This window comes from Amblyraja radiata, chromosome 1 (genome assembly GCF_010909765.2).
Source record: "Amblyraja radiata isolate CabotCenter1 chromosome 1, sAmbRad1.1.pri, whole genome shotgun sequence".
In the NCBI taxonomy this organism is placed as follows: Eukaryota; Metazoa; Chordata; class Chondrichthyes; order Rajiformes; family Rajidae; genus Amblyraja; species Amblyraja radiata.
The window spans coordinates 140826025-140847605 of record NC_045956.1 but is presented as its reverse complement, the minus strand read 5'-3'; the positions used below and the strand labels follow the sequence as shown (position 1 = coordinate 140847605).

Below are 21581 nucleotides of genomic sequence, written 5' to 3'. Positions count from 1 at the left end.
CACCACAAAAGTTCCTCATGAAAGTGTTCCAGGTCCAGTCGTTTGTGATTGTTGCAGTGACCTTCCATCATCAAAAGTCAAATGTAAAGATACTTATTCACTGATCGATTGCAGGGTGTTCAATTTCATTTGTATCCGCTGCTGGTGAAGCAATCTATTTCCCGAAGCAACAAAGCTTGGAATGCATTCAAACGGGAAGATAAGTTTGATGTCATCAAGGACAAGACAGCTCATTGTACTCCTTCCAGCACCTAACAATTTACTTCTTCCACTGTTGGTGCAGTGTGTACCCTCTACAAGAAGCCCTTCAGCATTTTGTTCGGTCTGTTTTGGTGCCATCTCCCATTCCTATAATATCTTTCATATGTGGAGCAAGGGACACCAGTTTGCTTGGGAAAACCTCCATCTGCAGGTCACATTTCTACACAACTTGAGAATTTATTTCTGTTCCTTCAGTGTCACTGGGGCATGGAGAAGCAAACAGAAACTGACTGGGAGAAAAATAACATAATTCAGGAGATGCGGGTGAAGCACAAGTTCTGGTGTGTGTAGGTTGGTTGGAATGAACGGTTTCTGTTAATGACCTTTTCTGATGGATATATCAGTCTGACGCAAGCTCTTCATTTATTCATTTGTATCTCTCAATAATTTGACATTACAGTCAGTGACATTAATAGAATATCCACAAGAATTATTTTACATAGTTGAGTATTCTCCTGACAAAAATGATAGAAGGGTTGAGATAATTTATAGCTTTTATATTATTACAAGGTTTGCTGCCTGTCAGAACAATACAATATCTTTGATTTAATCTGGAGAGGCAAAACATTGGTTAAATATGCAGATATCATTTGTGATTAGTTGGATTTGCAAAGTTTAGAAATGACTTTTCCAAAACTTGTACATTACTGATATCCTTTTCTCTGGTAGGAAATGGCGTTTAGTTTTTATCTTTGGCAATAATGCTGTTTACTATTGATACGAGTGCTTTGTCATTTGGGGGACATCTGTCAGGAAGTCTTATTTCTTGTTTTTAGCAATGATCTGTCATTCAGCACGGTTGCACTTGCTCTTAAATGAACAGTGTTTCCTGTTAGGATCTTCTAGGAAGCTATGTTCTATAGTAGGCATGCTGTTTATCTATCCAGTACAATTATATCAAGGTTAAAATAGTTTGCATACCCACAAACTTTTGTTATCTAGAATGGTCACAAGTTAATTCCTCTGTAATTGTAGACACATTTATATTGAAAATTGGGATTGAATTGCCATAGTTTGGTCTGGTATATTCTACATTTGAAATTGTTCCTTACACAAGGTCAATTTGCACAATACAAAAATGCTTCCAGTTGAGGAATCCTAGTTCCTGTGTGCAGCTAAGCTGCAGGAAATACATTTGCAATATGGTACATTTTACATGCTATTTTTAGTTCTTTTTGCAGTTGCAATTTTTGTGTGAAAATTAGTGTTATATGGAGATGGTATTGATGAAAGTATAATCTACATATACAGTGCACATTAAAGGACTAAACAAAACACTCCTTGGTGTTAACAGCCATTAGTTTCCAGAAGGAATGATCAATCGTGCAGATGAAATTAATATTGGTTCTTCTTACCTTTACTGATTCCTGCAAAAAAGAATATTTATTCAATTTATTAAACATTTCCACATGTGAATTCTTAATGGAAAAGCTACATGTTAGAATAAATGTGCAAATTGTACAATTGTGTATCTTAATGTAATTAATTGCTGCATTAATAGTTATCATTAATACCTAAGCTGGTTAGATTTCAAAAAGAAAATGTGAGGAAAATTATAGAAAAATATATTTTCAAATGTTTCTCATTTAAAATTATACATTTGAATCTGCCAATGGAGTATTATAGTTTGAAGTAAACTGCAGTCCAAAATGTTATAGCTTGACAAATGGAGTTTGGGGTAATATGTTGAAATGTTACACCATAAATTTGATACGATACGATAAAACTTTATTCATCCCCGGAGGGAAATTGGTCTGCCAACAAGGTACACAAAAACTTGAAATTAATAGTGAAAACAGAAAGAAAGAGTTAAGTGACTGTTGGCTGGCTGTTGTGTGCAAAGTGCCTTAACCAGAACGAACAAAACAAACAAGCGCAGGCTTATTCCCTGGGCAGAGGATTCTAAAACTAGTGCCCCCCCGCTCCACCACACTGGGTTCCCCTTTGTTCTCCCACCGTCCCTCACTGCGATCCCCCCCACGCCGGGTCCTCCATTGTTATTCACGGCAGTCCCCCCACGCCAGGTCCCCATTGTCTTCCCCTTACGCTCATCGACCGCTGATCGTGGGTCGATCGCAAGACCCCACTGCCGCCGAGGCTTGTACTGCCTCCAAGGCTCCTGTAGCCGCCGCTGAGGTTCCTTCGGCCCAGCCAGGCCTCGCTAACCCGGCTTCACCGCATTCCTCCGGGAGGTCTGTGGTTCTTGCATGATTTCTCATCCAGAAGCTAATGTTGTGAACAATGTCACTTTAACACAACACAATTGTATTTGCATAACAACTTGAATCAGCAAAATCTTCTCTAGGTGCATCACAGTAGCATTATCAAAGCAACATTGACAACAAATCACATTAGGAAGCATTGCAGCAGATTAGCAAAAGCTTGGTCAAAATAAGGGTTTAAGGAGTGACGAGAGAAAGACAAGGGTTTTAGGGAGGGAATTCCAGAGCTTCAGGAAACTTAGCACATGAAGACTTGTCTGCTTATGGAAGAGCAATGAAATTTGGGATTGATCAAGAGATGAGAATGAGAGTACAGATATTGAAAGGCTGATCAATGAGACCATGGAGGAGGGCGAATGATTGTTCCTTGCATTAAAATATGCAATAGTGTTAAATGATTTATTTAATTCAAGGTGATCCAAGCTACCTTCCTCCTTGTTGGTATAAATCTGTCAGTTCAGATTCTCCTGCTATATTTTCCCTTGCCATGCCTTTTATTCCTAGGAAGTGGTGACTTCATTCTTTTGATCCAATTTTTTAGAATTATTTTTTGAAGGTGGCAAGCTATTTGCCTCTCTGCCACATTTGTACTTGAAGTAGTACTTCAAGTAGCAACTTCTGCATCAAAGATGCAACCCAATTAACAAGGCTCTATGGTCTGAAGGAAATATCTGTGGAATTCCCTGCCTCAGAAGGCAGTGGAGGGCGATTATCTGGAGGCTTTCAAAAGAGAGTTATATAGAGGTCTTAAAGATAGTGGGATATGGGGAGAAGGCAGGAACAGGGTACTGATTGTGGATGATCAGCCATGATCACAGTGAATGGCGGTGCTGGTCGAAGGGCTGAATGGCCTACTCCTGCACCTATTGTCTATTTAGTTAACAAAAATGCAGAAGAAAACCTAGTTGTCTAGCTAGCCCACATCTTCAAGCTTTGCTGTTCATATAAGTAAGTTCGATATTCCAAAAACGCAAGGTATCATGGGATTTGTCAAAGGTCACTCGTGATAAAGAAAATGCGAACAAAGCTCTGTATTAACTGTGTATAAATTGTTAACTATTCTACCAATGAATTAATCTAGAATTCTGTCAACTCCATAGCTTCCTTTCTTGTTCTGCTGTTCACACGCTACTTACACAGTCCCAGTTCTAGTTCAGTTCATTAATCTGCAATTATGTAATATTCAAAAAGTTAAAGAATTTATTAGTTTCATGTAATCCTTAATGTGTTTGCTACTGGAATAAGAAAATATTACTTGTGTTTGAAACATTTTCTTATCTTTATTCATAATTTATGTGTAAAAATATATTTAATCTGGGGCAGGCAGCGACTGTATCGGTGTGATGTGGGCTGATGCTTTATCTAAGGCCGTGTGAATGTACCGTTAAGGCAGGGGTCGGCAAAGTAACCCGAAATCATCCGGCCTGCAAGCGTATTATTTTAGTGACTAGAATGTTGTTCTTGCCTTCAGTGTGACTTTGCCCAGAGTTCTCCCTGTGCTCGGGCAAGGCAGCTTTCTGGGACTGTTTTCACTGGGATGGTTTTACATTGTGTAGTTTACTGTGCGTGAGTAATAGATCAGAGTGTGTACCCGCTCCTGTGGACTCGTCTCACTGTGGAGTCTGTCTCAGACGGATTCCACCGCCTGTTGGTCAATAATTGGATCGATCTCCTGAACCAGTGGCTGCAGATCTACCGGCGTGTTCTTTCAGAACTTAACTCACTGTGGAATGAATCCATTAACGGAGCCAATCTGCTGTCAGATTCTAAGTTTTCTCTGCCTTCCCTCTGGAACCCATCAGATGCCGAGTTCCCAGAGCCCTGGTTAAACGCGTCCGGTCACGGTTAACTCTGTGAAACCGGCCCCATCAGAGACTGCGGGCGGGATTAACGAAAGAAAGGTCCATTCCACCTATTGTAGCGGGTGGCTGTTCGTGAGGAGTGTGAGGGAGAGAGTGGAGGAGTGTAGCGTGAGATTTAATTTCCAGCAGCATGTAAATGATGGACCCACAAGGGTTGACACTGCAACTACAGTATCGAGAGCGAGAGACTGAACAGTTTGTTTATTTTCAGCTGAGTTTTAAAAAAAAAACACAAAGCAACCTGAATGATCACCGCACTTACTGCTGATGTCCTACATACTGCCATTGATAAAGTTACATTACTATACCTGCAACAGGCACGTTGATTATTCAGGGTAGGCAGTCAGTCCGCCTTTTTTTTTTAAAAACCTTAAACACGCATGCGCAGATTATTCTCCTCTTCGTAAGCCATCAGTCGACTGTTATAAAGTCTTCAAAAGCCATATCTCTTAATAAAGTACAGTGTTTCCCAGCCACCCCCATTTTGAGTTGCTACATTTTGAAAGAAGGCTGGCGGGACAGAATTTCTTACGCTCAAAAATTAAAAATAAAGAAAGTAACAATTCAATTTGCCCACGGCTTCAAAGTCTCCTTCATTCTGAATTACTGAATGGGTGGGGGGGTAGAGGGTGACGGCAGGTGGAGAGATGGTGGGAAAAATGGGATCACACCGGGACAAGTTGAATCGGTTGTGATCTTGTTGAATGACAATACTTGTTCAAGGGACCAATTGGACGGAGAGTTCCTTTCACAGCGTGTGGGGAGTCTGGCCAGGGGTAAAGTTGCGGGGAGGGCAGGAGTGTTGAGAAGGAGGGGGTCAGGGATCATGCCAGTAACCCACTCACTCACCGCTGCCGTGGAGCTCTGGGCGCGGAGCCACTGCATTGTGGCCAGGGGGGGGGGGGGGGAAGTAGCTCGGGTGGCTGTGAACGGCCGCCGGGACCTCAGCGCTTTCTGCCGGCTCGCTCACCTCTGGCAGTGCTCTCCGTCGGAACACCTCTCCTGCTGCTCGCCGGCCTCACTCATGTCAGCTGCTTCCCGCAAATCCTTAAATTCCGACTGCCGCCGGGAGCAGGACATGGCCTCAATTGTTGTGCTGGGTGACACTGCAGGGCATTCACTTTCAATGTAGACCGGACAGTGAAGGGACCAACTCAATTGAGGTTACTCGCGCTGACACAGGGGTAAGCTCCATTGCCCGTTGTCCTGTTATCCATCGCCCACGGAACCGAGCTGGTTGCTGGCATGATCCCCGCCCCCTCCTTCTCAACGCTCCTGCACTCCCCATAACTTTACCCCTGGCCAGTCTCTCCCCACGCTGTGAAAGGAACTCTTCTTTCCCCCCCCCCCCCCCCCCCCCCCCCCGCTTCCCATCAGCTGCCAGCAATGAGGGATAAACTTGGCTATCCCTCAGTACAGCAACATTGTTCTTGATGTTGCTGTACTGAGGGATAGCCAAGTCTATCTTTCTTGGCTAACAACCTAACCAAGATGCATTTAAATTTCCGTGCCTTACTTTTGGGTAAGAAATAGGGTCTTCATTGCTGGGAAATACAGTATTTAAAAACATATAGCTCAAAGAAATTTACTTACCAAATTATTTGCACACGAACTCCATTCATCTCTCTTTGTTTCTTAAGATAATGACAATCCATGTTTGAAAAACCCGCCAAGAAACTTGCGCTGCGCATGGGCAGTACACAGTCCACGGTGCAAAGGCAGAATTTCAGCTGCCTTCAGCTCCCCTTGTCGTGAAGCCTTGAAGCAGCGTCGACGACAAGTACGGCGATTGAAAGGCACGGAGAATTATGCCTACCTAAGAGACCGATCTCTTATGTAGGCATAATTCTCCCATGCCTTTACTATTTATGTTTAATAATTACCATTTTATAATTTTAGTCCGGGTAGGCAGTGCCTACCTTGCCTACCCTGATGGCACATGCCTGACCTGCAAGGAATGAACAAATCCAAATATATCACAGAAAACTGTAAAAGTTTGTTTGCCAAAGTTCTTACCAGGCACATCAATAACTGCAATGAGCGTATAACTGTTATACCAGTGTCTCAACCTAACTGCTATGTTCAGTAGACATAATATTGCTTAAAGCAATATTTAGTCTATGGAACATAGCAGTTAGTTTGAGACACTGGTATAACAGTTATACGCACTGAAGCATAAAGCAATAAAACCAACGAAATCATTGTACTTTTGTACAAATGAACCATAAATACACCTAGTTAATAGTTTTGAAAGCAGTATTTTCTTACCTCAAAGAAGAAAAACTGGAAAATAAGGATGAAATGCAGGTCTGTATACACGCAGCAGCTCAGCTGGTGAGAATGTTTATTGCGAATGACCTATGACCTGGGCATGCGCAGTTGAAATACCGAATTCACTTATTGTCAAGCAATATGTCTGTTTAAATGTTTTTGCTATTCATAAACATAAACTTTTTAACATTAATCAGAACCAATATTGTGAAAATTTGTATTTAAAAATACATTAGGAAAACTCTTGTACTATTAAAATGCATTTTTAGTAAACCTAAATAATTTGAAGAAAAAATTCACTTGAGTTTCCTGTTTGCAAGAAAACAGGAGGGAGGATTCAGTAGGTCAAGCAACATGTGTGGAGATAAAAGGGATGGTTGACATGCCAGGTTGAGATCCTGCATCATGACTGAGGTGGGGAAGGGGCAGAGGAAGGATGGGCAATATATAAGTGCAAGGGAGGGGTGAGACAGGAGCTGGTAAAGTAGGTAGATTTGGGAAGTGGAAATGATGGGCAAGAGGGGGAGGGAGAGAGATGGAAATGGTTAACGAAGAGGGAGAGAATCTGGGAGGACAGGTGGAAGTGGGATAGGAACATGGGATGCGGATCACCAGCTTTCTGATTCCTTTGCAGCTGTTCCTCTCTGGGTTGTGTGGAGTCTTTGATGCCATGTCAGGTCAAGGCAGGAGAATGGCTTTAGATGGATCAGCCATAGGTGAATGGCGGAGTAGACTTGATGGGCCAGATGGCCTAATTCTACTCCTATCACTTATGACCTTATAACCCTAGTGTAGCTTCAGTGGCCAAGTTTCCCATGGAACTGCTGATGAACTGCACAAAGTTGTTGGACACCAACAATGTTGGAGCACATTCAAGAGATTGACAAATATCTTCTTTCAGGATGTTTGTGACTCCCCGCTATCTTGCACATGGAATTGTCACGCTTTCTCATGAACCATCTGTCCCCTAACATGTCCTCAATTTCCCAGTTTAAGGATATCTGTTGAGTTTATAGACAATAGGTGCAGGAGGCAGTACCTCCATTCACTGTGATCATGGCTGATCATCCACATTCAGTACCCCGTTCCTACCTTCTCACCATATGCCCTGACTACACTATCTTTAAGAGCTCTATCTAACTCTCTCTTGAAAACATCCAGCGAATTGGCCTCCACTGCCTCTGAGGCAGAGAATTCCACAGATTCACAACTCTCCGTTCTAAATGGCTTACCCCTTATTCTTAAACTGTGGCCCCTGTAGCGAGACTGTGCAGTTTGAGCTATATTCCAGGAAACTGAGATCTTTAAAGTAACATTTAAATGGTAGCATCATTAAAAAAAAAATGTTTTTAAATTTATGTCGCATTACCTGACACTGGTTTGTGACCAATACTGCAAAATAAATAAATCCTGCAAGTATAGTGATGCTTTAACTGCTTGATTATTTGAATGCAGAACTTTATTATGCAAAATGCTGACATTTTCCACCAGCGTTGTGAATAGGTGTTCTGAAATATCAGTCCAGTTTCTTTGCCCACAAATGCTTGTCAAGCTGGGCAAATCTAGTAGTTCAGCAAAGCAGGAAGTGCTGGAGTAACTCAGTAGGTCAGGCAGCATCTGTGGAGGGAATGGACAGATGACATTTTGGGTTGGGACCTTTCTTCACTCATCTGGTGGTTGGTTTGATTTCCAACACCTCATAGAAAGTCATATAGCATGGAAATAGGCCCTACGGCCCAACTTGTCGATGCCAGCCAAGATGCCTCATCAAAGCTAATCCCATTGCCCGCATTTGGCCCATATACCTCTAAAACTTTCCTGTCCAAGCATCTTTTAAATGCTGTTATTGTATCTGCATCAGCTACCTCCTCTGACAACTCATTCCATGTTCCCAACATCCTCTGAGTGAGAAAGTTGCCCCTCAGGTTCCAATTAAATCTTTCCCCTCTTGCCTTAAACATATGCCCTCTGCTTCTTGATTCCCCTAACTTGGGTAAAATACTCTGTATTCACTCTATTCAATGGCATGCTGGATTTATTTATTTTGCCGTATTGGGCACTAACAAGAGGAGTTGAGTATAGGAGCAAAGAGGTCCTTCTGCAGTTGTACAGGGCCCTAGTGAGGCCACACCTGGAGTATTTTGTGCTGTTTTGGTCCCCTAAATTGAGGAAGGACATTCTTGCGATTGAGGGAGTGCAGCGTAGGTTTACAAGGTTAATTCCCGGGATGGTGGGACTGTCACATGCTGAGCGAATGGGCTTGTACACTCTGGAGTTTAGAAGGATGAGAGGATATCTTATTGAAACGTATAAGATTGTTAAGGGTTTGGACACGCTAGTGGCAGGAAACATGTTCCCAAAGTTGGGGGAGTCCAGAACCAGGGGCCACGGTTTAAGAATAAGGGGTAAGCCATTTAGAACGGAGACGAGGAAACACTTTTTCTTACAGAGAGTTGTGAGTCTGTGGAATTCTCTGCCTCAGAGGGTGGTGGAGGCCGGTTCTCTGGATACTTTCAAGAGAGATAGGGCTCTTAAAGATAGCGGAGTCAGGGGATATGGGGAGAAGGCAGGAATGGGGTACTGATTGGGGATGATCAGCCATGATCACATTGAATGGCGGTGCTGGCTCGAAGGGCCGAATGGCCTACTCCACCTATTGCCTATTGTCTATTAATTCCCTTCATGATATTACCCCCCCCCCCCCCCTCAGTCTCCTGTGCCCCAAGAAATAAAGTCCTAGCTTGCCAAACCTCTCCCTATAGTCCGGGCCCTTGAGCCATGACAACCTTCTCATAAATCATCTCTGCACTCTGTCCAGTTTAATGACATCCTTTCTATAGCAGGGTGACCGAATGCAATACTCCAAATGCTGCCTCGCCAACGCCTTATATATCTATAACGTAATGTCCCAAATTCTATACTCAATCCCCTGTCTGATGAAGGCCATTGAACCAAAAGCCTTCTTGACCACCCTATCCACCTGACATTACTTTTGGGGAAGTATGTACCCGTACTCCTAGATCCCTTTGCTCTACAACACTCACTAGCGTCGTACCATTCACTGTAAAAGTCCTGCCAAGTTTGACTTCCCAAGATGCAACCACTTTTCTGAGTTAAACTCCATGAGCCATTCTTTAGCCTACTAGTGCAGGAAAGAATTGTAGATGCTGGTTTAAATCGAAGGTAGACACAAAATGCTAGAATAACTCAGTGGGACAGGCAGCATCTCTGGAGAGAAGGAATGGGTGATATTTCGTGTCGAGACCCTTCTTCAGACTGATGTCAGGGGAGTGGGCGGGACAGAGAGAATGTAGTCCGAGACGGTAAGACTGGTGGGAGAACTGGGAAGGAGGAGGGGATGGAGAGAGAGAGCGGAAGCAAGGGCTATTTGAAGTTAGAGAAGTCAATGTTCATACCGCTGGGGTGTCAGTTACCCAAGCAAAATATGATGTGCTGTTCCTCCAATTTACGCTGGGCCTCACTCTGACAATGCAGGAGGCCCAGGACAGAGGTCAGATTGGGAATGGGAGGGGGAGTTAAAGTGCTGAACAACCGGGAGATCAGGTAGGTTAAGACGGACTGAGTGAAGGTGTTCGGGCAGCTCATTCCATAAACCAGGAATTTGGAGATGAGTTTGGATGGGATTATGGTGTTGAAGGCAGACCTGTAGTCTATAAATAAGTCTAACATAGGAGTCCTTCCAATTTTCCCATGAATTAGCTGCCAAGATCCTGGTTTGACATCTCATCCAAAAATGACAAATTCATTAGCCAGCACTAGGCAGTGAAGGACAGAGCATGTCTTCCGAGTCAAAGGCGTCTTTTTTAAACAATACACGTTTTTTTTAAAAACGGATTCAACAAGCACTTCGGTTTTTTTTTTAAATTGGAGGCTTTTAATCAGTCTCGAAGGTTCGAAGGGCCAAATGGCCTAACATGTGATTGTTTCTATTACAAATCTCAAATTGTGTACAGATGGAAATAAATAAATGAATGATGGGCCTTTGTCCCAAACATTATGGAGGGCACTGTAGATGCTGCATCTAATATATCACATGTTCTCAATAGCCTGGCTCTGCCATTTGTAAGCTAATTGAACTGGCATGACAAATTTCATAGATATTTTTCATCTCAGAAATATATTGGTGATTTATTGCCATAACTGCTGGCATAGAAGAATTGGATATGAATAAAATGTAGATATTTTTGGATAAGAATTAAGTCATCGACCAGTCGGTCACTTGTTCTGAGTGCTTATCAACACTGAGGAAAGCTGCTCCCAATTTGTTTGCAAATCATCCAAATTTTGTGTTGTGTTAAATACCCAAGTTCCTTAAATGGTTTTCAACAATTTCACTCTGTCTGGGCAGCAATCAGAAATGTTTTGGCATTGCAATAAAAAAAATGTTTTGGAACGAACAAATAGCAAACCAAGTCTGCATGAGTAATACCAACCTTCAGAACTTGGCACAAAGTGCTGGAGTAACGCAGCGGGTCAGGCAGCATATCTGGAGAAAAAGAATAGGCGACATTTTGGGTTGGAACCCATCTTCAGACAGGAAACTACTCGAGGTCACCTATTATTTTTCTTCAGAGATGCTGCCTGTCCCGCTGAGTTTCTCCAGAATTTTGGGTCTATGCTAAACCAGCATCTGCAGTTCCTTCCTACACATTCAGAACTCAGCACATAGGTTGATATAAATTAACTTTGTCTTTCTGTGTAGAGTACCTCATCAACAGACAATCAACCAAGCATCAAGACCTTGCTTGGTTGGTGATGATAAGCATCCCCCCTGTCAGATCCTCAAGTGGTAGTGGTGTGATGGATAAGAGATTATCGTTCATTTCCTTCTGAACATGCATTTGCCAGGAAGGGCTGGACAGGGTGCAAGTGCCTTTGTAGTGGTTCGTCCTGTGAATCTCATCGCCCTTTCAGTTTTGGTCACCATGCTATAGGACTTATGAGGATATTGTCAGGAATAGAAAGGTTGAGCTATAGGAAGAGGTTGGGCAGGCTCGGACTTTAGTCCTTGAACACAAGATGTTTAGGGTTGATCTTCTAGAAGTGTATAAAATCATGAGGGGTGTAGATAGGGCAAATGCACAGAGTCTCTTAACCAGGATAGCGGAATCAAAAACCAGAGGACATGAGTTTAAGATGAGAGGGGCAAGATTTAATTGAAACCGAGGGGCAACTTTTGGTGGGTTTATGGAATGAGCTGCCCGAGGAGGTAAGTGAGGCAGGTACTATAACAGCATTTAAAAGACACTTGGGCAGGTGCGTGGACAGGATAGTTTAGTGGGAAATGGGCCAAATTCAATTCAATTCAATTCAACTTTAATGTCATTGCACAAATACTAAGTATGGGTACAACGAAATGCAGTTTTGCGTCGGTCCGTAGTAGTAGTGCATATAGAAATTAAAAAAAAAAAAAAAAAGAAGATACAGAATAATCAAAAATACAGAATAATTAAACAATGGGGACGGAGGGACCGGAGAAATCTATCGGCGGGACTCCGAGTTCAGCAATGTGATGGTATAATGTGGGCAAATTAGACTAGCTTAGATGGGGCATCTTGGTTGACATGGACGGGTTGGGCCAAAGATCCTGCTTTTATGCTATGACTCTATGCTCTGAAAAGCAAATCATATCACCCTTTCGTCCCATCTCATAGAATAAAGTCAAAAGTTTACTTGGTCTTGCATAAAATAAATGTACAAGGCTTCAATTTTCCCTCAACCACATTCCTTTCCGAGAATGAGATATCCGTAATTAAACACACCGTTCACAAAGCTTAGTGTGCTCACAGTGGGAGAGACATCTTTTATACTCTACATTTGAGGGACCATCTGAACTTGTGCAATTAGTATTTGAATGTTCTTCCCTCGGTGTAGTCATTCAAAGCTTTATCTTTACAAGAGCATAGTTGCCACCATCACTGTCCAATTATTCACTGGAGTTTAGAAGGATGAGGGGGCTCTTATAGAAACATAAATTTATAAAAGGACTGGACAAGCTAGATGCAGGAAAAATGTTCCCATTGTTGGGCGAGTCCAGAACCAGGGGCCACAGTCTTAGAATAAATGGGAGGTCATTTAAGACTGAGGTGAGAGAAAACTTTTTCACCCAGAGTGTTGTGAATTTATGGAATTCCCTGCCACAGAGGGCAGTGGAGGCCAAATCACTGGATGGATTTAAGAGAGAGTTAGATAGAGCTCTAGGGGCTAGTGGAGTCAAGGGATATGGGGAGAAGGCAGGCACGGGTTATTGATAGGGGACGGTCAGCCATGATCACAATGAATGATGGTGCTGGCTCGAAGGGCCGAATGGCCTCCTCCTGCACCTATTTTCTACGTTTCTACATGAAAAAAATGACTGACAAAAGACAATAGGTGCAGGAGTAGGCCATTTGGCCCTTTGAACCTTCGAGACTGGTTAAAAGCCTCCAATTAAAAAAAAAAACCGAAGTGCTTGTTGAATCCGTTTAAAAAAAAAACGTGTATTGTTTAAAAAAGACGCCCTTGACTCGGAAGACATGCTCTGTCCTTCACTGCCTAGTGCTGGCTAATGAATTTGTCATTTTTGGATGAGATGTCAAACCAGGATCTTGGCAGCTAATTCATGGGAAAATTGGAAGGACTCCTATGTTAGACTTATTTATAGACTACAGGTCTGCCTTCAACACCATAATCCCATCCAAACTCATCTCCAAATTCCTGGTTTATGGAATGAGCTGCCCGAACACCTTCACTCAGTCCGTCTTACCCTACCTGATCTCCCGGTTGTTCAGCACTTTAACTCCCCCTCCCATTCCCAATCTGACCTCTGTCCTGGGCCTCCTGCATTGTCAGAGTGAGGCCCAGCGCAAATTGGAGGAACAGCACCTCATATTTTGCTTGGGTAACTGACACCCCAGCGGTATGAACATTGACTTCTCTAACTTCAAATAGCCCTTGCTTTCCCTCTCTCTCCATCCCCTCCTCCTTCCCAGTTCTCCCACCTAGGAATCAGTACCCCTTCTGCCATAGGCTCCTCGACCTACAGATCACAATCGGTGAGGAAAGATGACATCAGAGCATAGATGACAAAATGTAAAAAAGATCAGAGGATCAATGCAGTGTGGAATTTTGGAGAAACTTAAGTTAGTCAGTAGTTAGAGTTTAAAACTTGCCATCACAAGTGATTATTAGGCCAGATGTTAGAGATGTATTCCAGGGGAATTTGTGTGATGTTTATATGACAGCTAAAGGGATAAGAGGATATGTTGGTAGGCTAAGACTACGTGATGGAGGAAGATGTTTATACGAGCATAAACAAAGGCATTGAACCTTGGGACAAAATATCCTGTTGGTACTTTCAATTCCGGAACATTCTATATTCTTCAACCATGATCTCGAAGAGAGAGCATCTCAGCATGTCTTCCGTGCCCTCTGTGGGACTTTGCTGGATACAGGTTGTCTGCTGTTTCCTACAGGAAACAGTGATTACATATCAAAAATTACCTCCTCGGCTGTAAAATCTTGTGAGGCACCCGTAGGGGCGACATTAATGCGTTTCCTTCCCTTTTCCCTTTTAAACCTGAACGTGCGGAGAAATGAAGCATTTGAAATTTCAAAACTGGAATTGATAACTTTTAAGTAAGGGTATTGAAGCAAGGTGTTAGCTGGTTTGCATCTGAACTCTCTTAAACCAGCCATAACGCCTGTATGCATGTAAATAGATTTATTTATTGAAATCATATTCTATGTCGCTCTTCCAGGGAGATGCTAACTGCATTTCGTTGTCTCTGTACTGTACACTGACAATGACAATTAAAGTTGAATCTGAATCTGATAAAAGATGAACAAGTTTAGCGGCTGAATGATTGATGTTGGGGCTCACTGACGTTCTGGGATTGAGTTACGCTATTAATTAGAGCACTATCTTTAGCCGAAATTTGGAGCACAGTGGTGACAAGAAAAGGGTTCAAGGTTTGAAGCTTATACACCAATTGCCTTTAAAAAATATATATTGTCCTGGTTCAACAGCATCCCTTTAACTAATTTTAAATGTTCAATAAAATTGTATTAAAAGGCAATTGAATATCTCTTTTGACTTCCCCTTGGGTTGCACACAATAATTTTGTTTGTGTGATTCATGGAGCTATCTAATATACTGATGGGTGTGTATTCACTGTTGCAGCTGAAAGAATGTGAACGCGAGCGAGACCATTCCATAGCAATTTCAGAGCAGGCCTGGAAGAGAAATGTTTAGCTCTCTTTAAAAATAGTGGAAGAGGCAAAGAAGCTACAGAAAAGTTTGAGCAAATAATTTTAGTATTTACTGTCTTGTGTCCAAATTAATCTACAAATGTTGACAGGCCCATAAGGACCAGCACACTCATGCTGACATGATGCTCAACTGCAAACATCCACTTCCTTCACCAACATTTGAAAGTGCATCATTTGTATTGGAGGTGAGATTTAAAGAAAATGTTCCTGCGATCCCCTTCAGGTCTATAAAAGGCATTTTGTCCAGTTTAATTCCAGTAGTAAGTAGTAATCTGACATAAGTATGCACATCACAGCTATCAACTTGATGAATTGCTTTGCAAAACAGCTTATTGATGATTTACATCATGTTAATGATGTCTGTGGCTTTAAGTATTTACAAAGAAAATGGCACAAAAGCTACATTTCAAAGTTTGCTCTCAAGTTTGCAGTAATGTGCAGCATGTGTCTGAGTGCCGACAATCACCTTATTTCAGCTGTTTTTGCTCTACGTGTTTCTTTTGTTGAAGCATTTTATCAAATTGAAAACAGCTGTGATAATTCAAAGTCAACTATTCACCTACTCAAAATTCCAGCTTCCTAGTGCTTCTGCTTTGGTAGACATTCTGAAATTGGGAATGTAGTAAATGGAGCCATATTTGTTCTGCTCGATGCTAGACCCAGATTGTAAACTGGAACACTTGCAGGGAAGGGTGCGTAGTTTATTATAAGGCAGAGTACTCCTTTTAAAAAGCACACAATTCAGTTGCACCATATCCTTCTCCTCCTCCACTGGTGAATGATTTCCTTTTAAGGAATGCTGGTTAAAGCAGGAAGTGACTACATTGTTAGTGGTCAAGCTAATCATCATCCAGGGAATCAGTGCCTATGGAGGCATTCCAAGCATACTGCTCATTCAGGGAGTAGGCAACAGACAAGCTGCACTCTGGAATGTGTCATGGGAAAAGCGATTACCTAGCATTCAGCAGGGAGTGTACATTTTTTAAGCATAACAAAATGATTGCTGTTTACTTCAGCATTTGGCACCTTGGTAACTTTTAAAACACCCTTCTGCACAGTACCCAGACAAGGAAAATCTTGGGTTTCTCTTTGGTTCATTTTCTCCATGATATAAGGGTTGTAAACTGTTAGAAGATTGAAAATACATTGAGACTTTACATGCTGTAAGTTTAAACCATCTTGCAACTCTCTGATGCCTCTGGCAAAATAATGTGTTGCATAACATGAGCTGGGGTGGGATCACTTACTTTTAGTGCAGACATTACCAGGGGAACACATTCAAACATAATTTGCTGTAAAATGCTTTGAAAGCCAAAATGCAAATGCAAAGCTGAGAGCAATTGAATGCTGCACCAATAACCATTATCCAGACCGGAGTTTTAAAGTCGTTGGAGCAGTTCAGGCATGTCTTCAGCAGCAAAACTGTTGGCCGCTTCTGTTTTAAGAGCATAATCACACACAGAAACACTTGAACCATGATGAATAGTGTGTTCTTTCAAATCTTCTGATTTGCATTACTGATCTGGTGAACAGCTCAGCCCAACTTTGTAATGGCGTCAGGATTGAGAACCAGCTGATCTCTCCAGAACTCTTTAGGATTGAGAACGGCTCTCTGCGGCATGGAGCTCCCAAGTCACCATCTTCTTACCAGAGACCACAGGCTTCACAATGTTAAAGTCCACATGCCTCGCAGTTGGTGCTTCAATCCCTGGCAAAGGGATCGCAAGCTCCGCGATGTTAAAGTCCCGCAGACTCACCCGGCTTGGAGCGCCCATTGGTCTCCAGGAGAGGCCGCCAACTCCACGATGTCAGGTCACAGTTGGGACGGAGATACGTTACGGAAAAAAATCGTGTCTCCGTCGAGGTAAGATATTTGGGAAAAAAGTTTCCCCCTGCCCCCCCACCCCCAACATAAAACAAGTTATCATTTTAACAAATATGAATATGAGATAATTGTAGAGAAAATGTTTTTTGCTTATTTCAGTTGAATACCTCAGCTGAATTGGGCAGCAAGCATGGGTGCTGCTTTGAACTGGTAATTGCCTAGGTTGTTCAGAAAGCCAGGCATGAACCAATTTTGCTTAGTATTGTTAAAGATGTTTCTCCGTTTTCAAGAAATAAATGATGTTTTAAAGGTAATTCTAATGTTCGGTTTTTGATGGGGGAGAGAGAGCTGACTGCACTATTTTTACACTGTTCTGTAAAATGTGCTTGGTTTCGAACAGTTATATTTACGATAATTTCATTTTTATTGCAACTGGCTGAACATACGACGTGAATTTTTCTGAAACTTACTCGTTATAATGTGAATCACCTGAAGAGCAGAAGAGTTCCAATTGGAACCTTCAGAAGGAAATTGGAAAGTGTGTTGAGAAAATATGGTCGGAACAATGGGAAGAGAGTTCGTAGAATGAGAATGGATACATAATCCATAAGATCCTAGTTAAAAGAATTAATGCTCCACATATCCTGTCCAATTTTCTGGGTATTTCTCTGTTTTCCATATTTATTTCTGGGTCTCCAGAAACTGCAATTATTGGCTTTTCAACATTGGATGCCTTTTTTTACTGCTCTTTGGAATTGGGGGGAGGGGGGAGTTTGGGATGTATCCAATATTGGATATTGCAGTTGCTGGAAATCTAAAATTAAAGTAGAAAATCAGGAAATACACAGCAAATTGATCAACATATGTAGAGGCAAAATAGTTCAGTTCAGTTTAGTTTATTGTCATGCGTGAAAAGGAACAGTGAAAAGGTTTTGTTGCATGCTAACCAGTCAGCAGAAAGACAATACATGATTACAAAATTTAACCTTCTCCACAGATGCTGCCAGCTCTGTGGAGTCTTTCCAGTATTTTATCTTCATGTAGATGCATATTGTATTGAAGTCTGAAGCGTTGCCTATTTCCTACGCTCCATAGATGCTGCTGCACCCGCTGAGTTTCTACAGCATTTTTGTGTACCTGCATATTGTGTTGACTGGCTGTCATTGTAGTGTGATTTTTGTTGTTGTTTGAACATGTTTTGTAAATAAACGGAGTAATTTTCTTCATGATGTGTAGTATTTCTGACCATGTATGTTGAAAATGCACATGCATAAGAAATAGAAGCCACTCTAAAATCCTATTCTGCTGTAAGTAAATGTGCATCAATCATGTGATCTGCTGCTTGATCGCCACGTCCTCTGATTCACTAGTCCAAACCTCAGTCTCGGTCACTGAAGAAATGCTCATTCGGTGGTGGATTGTTTCCTTCATCCAAGTCATTTAGTGATGTGTGAAAATGTTGGCATTTAATACATTAATTGGGAGATGTTTAGTTTATCGTTGTCATGTATACCGAAGTACAGTGAAAAGCAATGCAAGAATAGGCCCATTTCTGATCATTTCTCCCTTGCCTGATCTGGAGAAAAGTCACTTTAAGAAAATGTTCCACTTTTGGATTCTATTTCTTTTAAATATGTACAAATTATAAACACTTTCTTCATTTTCCCTTCAAATGTGGAAGTAGTATTTCAGCAGTGTGAAAGCAGATATGTTGCAATTTTAAACTGCTTATAATGCCTCCTTATTCTTTTGATGTCACTTAGTTTTGGTCTTTGCTGATGACTTCATTTACAGCATGCAGTGCAGAATGCAGCCAAATACCAATCCAACTCAGTTTACAAGCTTGCAGACGACACCACCACAGTGGGCCAGATATCAAATAATGACGACAGAGTACAGGAAGGAGATTGAGAACCTTGTAACCTGGTGCCAAGATGACATCCTTTTCCTCAATGTCAGCAAGACAAAGGAGACTTCAGGAAGCAAAGTGTTACAAATATCCCAGTATACATTGACGGCAGTGAAGTAGAGATAGTTGAAAGCTTTGAGTTCTTATGAATAAATATCGCCAGCAATTTGTCCTGGACCAGCCATATTGAAGCCATGGCCAAGAAAGCACACAGGTGCTCCTACTTCCTCAGAAGACACTTCACGTTGCCTCAGCAAGACCACCAGCGTAATCGAGCACCAATCTCATTCCACTCACCTCTCCCCTCTCCCATCAGGCAAGAGGTACAGATGTTGGAAAATCCATACCTCCAGGTTCAGGGATGGTTTCCTCCCATCTGTTATCAGACACCTGAAGCATCCTATCCCCAACAAGAGAGCATCCAAACCTCCCATCTACCTCATTGGAGACCTTTGAACAATCTTTAATCGGATTCTTCTGGATGTTATCTTGCAGTAAACATGATTCCCTTTATCTTGTACCTGTATGTTGTGGACAGCTTGATTGTAATAGCTGACTGGATAGCACGTGGCAAAAATCTTTTCACTGTACCTTGGTCACGTGACAATAATAATCTCATCGAAACAGAAATTGAATGGCATTTTCATATAGGTCAGACATTCTCTATTTAAAAATACCAAAACCCTAATGAAAGTGGAAAGCACGGCATTATTTGAGGTGTATTTTGAGCAAAAACTGACCATCACTTTGTGAAGAGGTTGAAAAGGTCAATTGCAATAACTTAGTTATCATTGCAACATAGGTGATAATTATGATGTAAGCTGCTCTTCTGTTACCATTTCAACTAAGTATGAACATTGCACTTTTTTTTCATCGGCATTAAAAATGGCATTTGATTGTGTGCTATTCCAGTTGGAAAAGGAGCCACTGAAAGTTTAATTTATCTCTTTACTTTTTTGCTCAGACATAAAGCTGGAGAGGACTGTCTTCTTGTCCAGACGTGTGGAAGCTGTGAAAACTCATTCCTTATCCACTTGAATTGGGTAAGACTGCATGCCGTAGTTTGGTATTTTTACTGAAGCTTCTGCTCTGAGTGAACATGTTTTTCATTTAGATTTGCACTTCATTCTTTTAGTGTTGCATTGATCCACAGAACTTTATTTTCAAAATGTTCTTAAAAGTTGCAGTATTATGTTCCTTTTTTTAATCTCTTCTATCTGCGTGGTGAATGTGATTTTTATTTTCCTGAGCTGTATAGATACAATTGAATTGCTTTTAGAGCTGGGGTATTTTTAAGTTCATTAGATTAGATGTTTGTGAGTTCATGATCCATGTTGGATAGTTGTGGGCTGTGTTTGCTTTGCAACAATACAATCCTTGTCACAGACATCTGGAACATTGAGTTTGCACCAATAGCTCAGACCATAGTTTTGAGTGCTGCCTTGTATATGAGCCACTATCTTGTAGGTAATATCTTAATGTCTTAATGAAAGAGATGGGAAAGATGCTGTCCAGCCAAATGGAGACCCCTTTGTGAAAAAAAAAGATTCATTTTGTAGAGGAGAAACTAAACTTCAACTTCTCCAAGATGTATCCAGTGATTCATGATTAAATGTACTGGAGACTGGAATTATTTTTCATAATATAACTAATGATCCATCTATTCATCCCAACCACACCATGCCCATCCCTATTTACTCTGGTGGGACTTAAAGCAGAATATTTGATCCTTTTTATACAAAGACTTGTACTGCATACTCTTTGTATTTTAATAGTGTTAAAACGGTGCTTTATATAGTCTCTGAGAGATGGGGCTGTTTTCAGTGCTAAGCTTCTGCATTTTGTCTGCAACTTAAGGGTATGAACTTCCTTAATTGATACAGCTACATGTCAGTAAAAAATGGCTACATCAGCGATCTGTTTTGAATTTGTGCAATAAATCACTTTTTTGGTTTTGTTAGGGCAGGGCTGCCAACATTGGGTGAGAGTTGAGAGTGAGAAATTGCGAGGGAGCGTAGCGACCGAGGGGGGGGGGGGTGTAGGAGGAGGGGGGGGGGTGGGTGTGGGAGGGGGTGGGTGTGGGAGGGGCGTTCCCCGTCCCATAGTAGGCTCCGGAGGCGGCACTCACCCGGTCCGCTCCTGGCTCCGGGCCGGGGTTAAAACTCCATGGGGTGAGGACAGAGCGGTCGACGGACATAGAGCCGCCGGAGGTGAGGGTGGGAGGTGTGTGCCGTGCCTCGGGGAGGAAGGGGGAGGTGCTGGTAGTTTGATAGCCCTGCTTTAAACCAATCCCCTCTAGTGCTTGAATCACATATCCTGGGAAAAAGACTATGCATTCACCTGATATTCCCCTCATGGTTTTTACTCACCTCTAAAACAATTTTTGCTTTATTTTGAACTTTCAGCACCCGCAGATATTTTGTGAGAAATTTTGTGATCAGCGTGAGAGCATGAGAATTTTGTGAAATGCGTGAGTGTTCGTAGTCCTGCTAATAATGCAAACATTTTATGCAAGTTCCAATTGTTTGGACAAAAATCACTTATTACTGCTTTATAACAGTTAAGTTACTTTAAGACCATTTCAGAAATAATGGCACTCAACAAACAATCAACTAACAAATTAAAGCAAACTAAAAATAAATAACATGTTCCCTTTCCTGACTTGACCTCATAAGTACTTTAACGCTGTTAACAGAGCAAAGGGATATTAATCTAAAGAATCAAAATGGGGAAAATGGAGGCAATTTTGCTTAAATGGTCATTCTAAGCCCATTCAGATCTTCATAGAGTCAGAGTTATACAACATGTACGTGGCTGGCCCAATTTGTCCATCATGATCAAGTTGGCATTCTGCGTGCCCAGGGACTGGCTGCCGTTCCCAGATCAGCTCGCGTCCCAGGGACTGGCTGCAGTTCTCGGGTCGGCTCGCCTGCCCCGACCCAGCGAAAACAAATTGAAAA

At 41.9% G+C, this 21581-nt stretch overlaps 1 protein-coding gene across 3 annotated transcripts in view; it reads left to right on the top strand.

The window, feature by feature from the left end:
* The window catches only part of tln1 (talin 1), a 245220-nt gene that overhangs the window by 52387 nt on the left and 171252 nt on the right, over nucleotides 1-21581 (top strand). For all 3 annotated transcript variants that reach the window (XM_033031712.1, XM_033031693.1, XM_033031702.1), the window contains exon 2: nucleotides 19586-19664. The gene's annotated coding sequence lies outside the window, so the exon portion shown is untranslated. The remainder of the gene's footprint in view (nucleotides 1-19585; nucleotides 19665-21581) is intronic.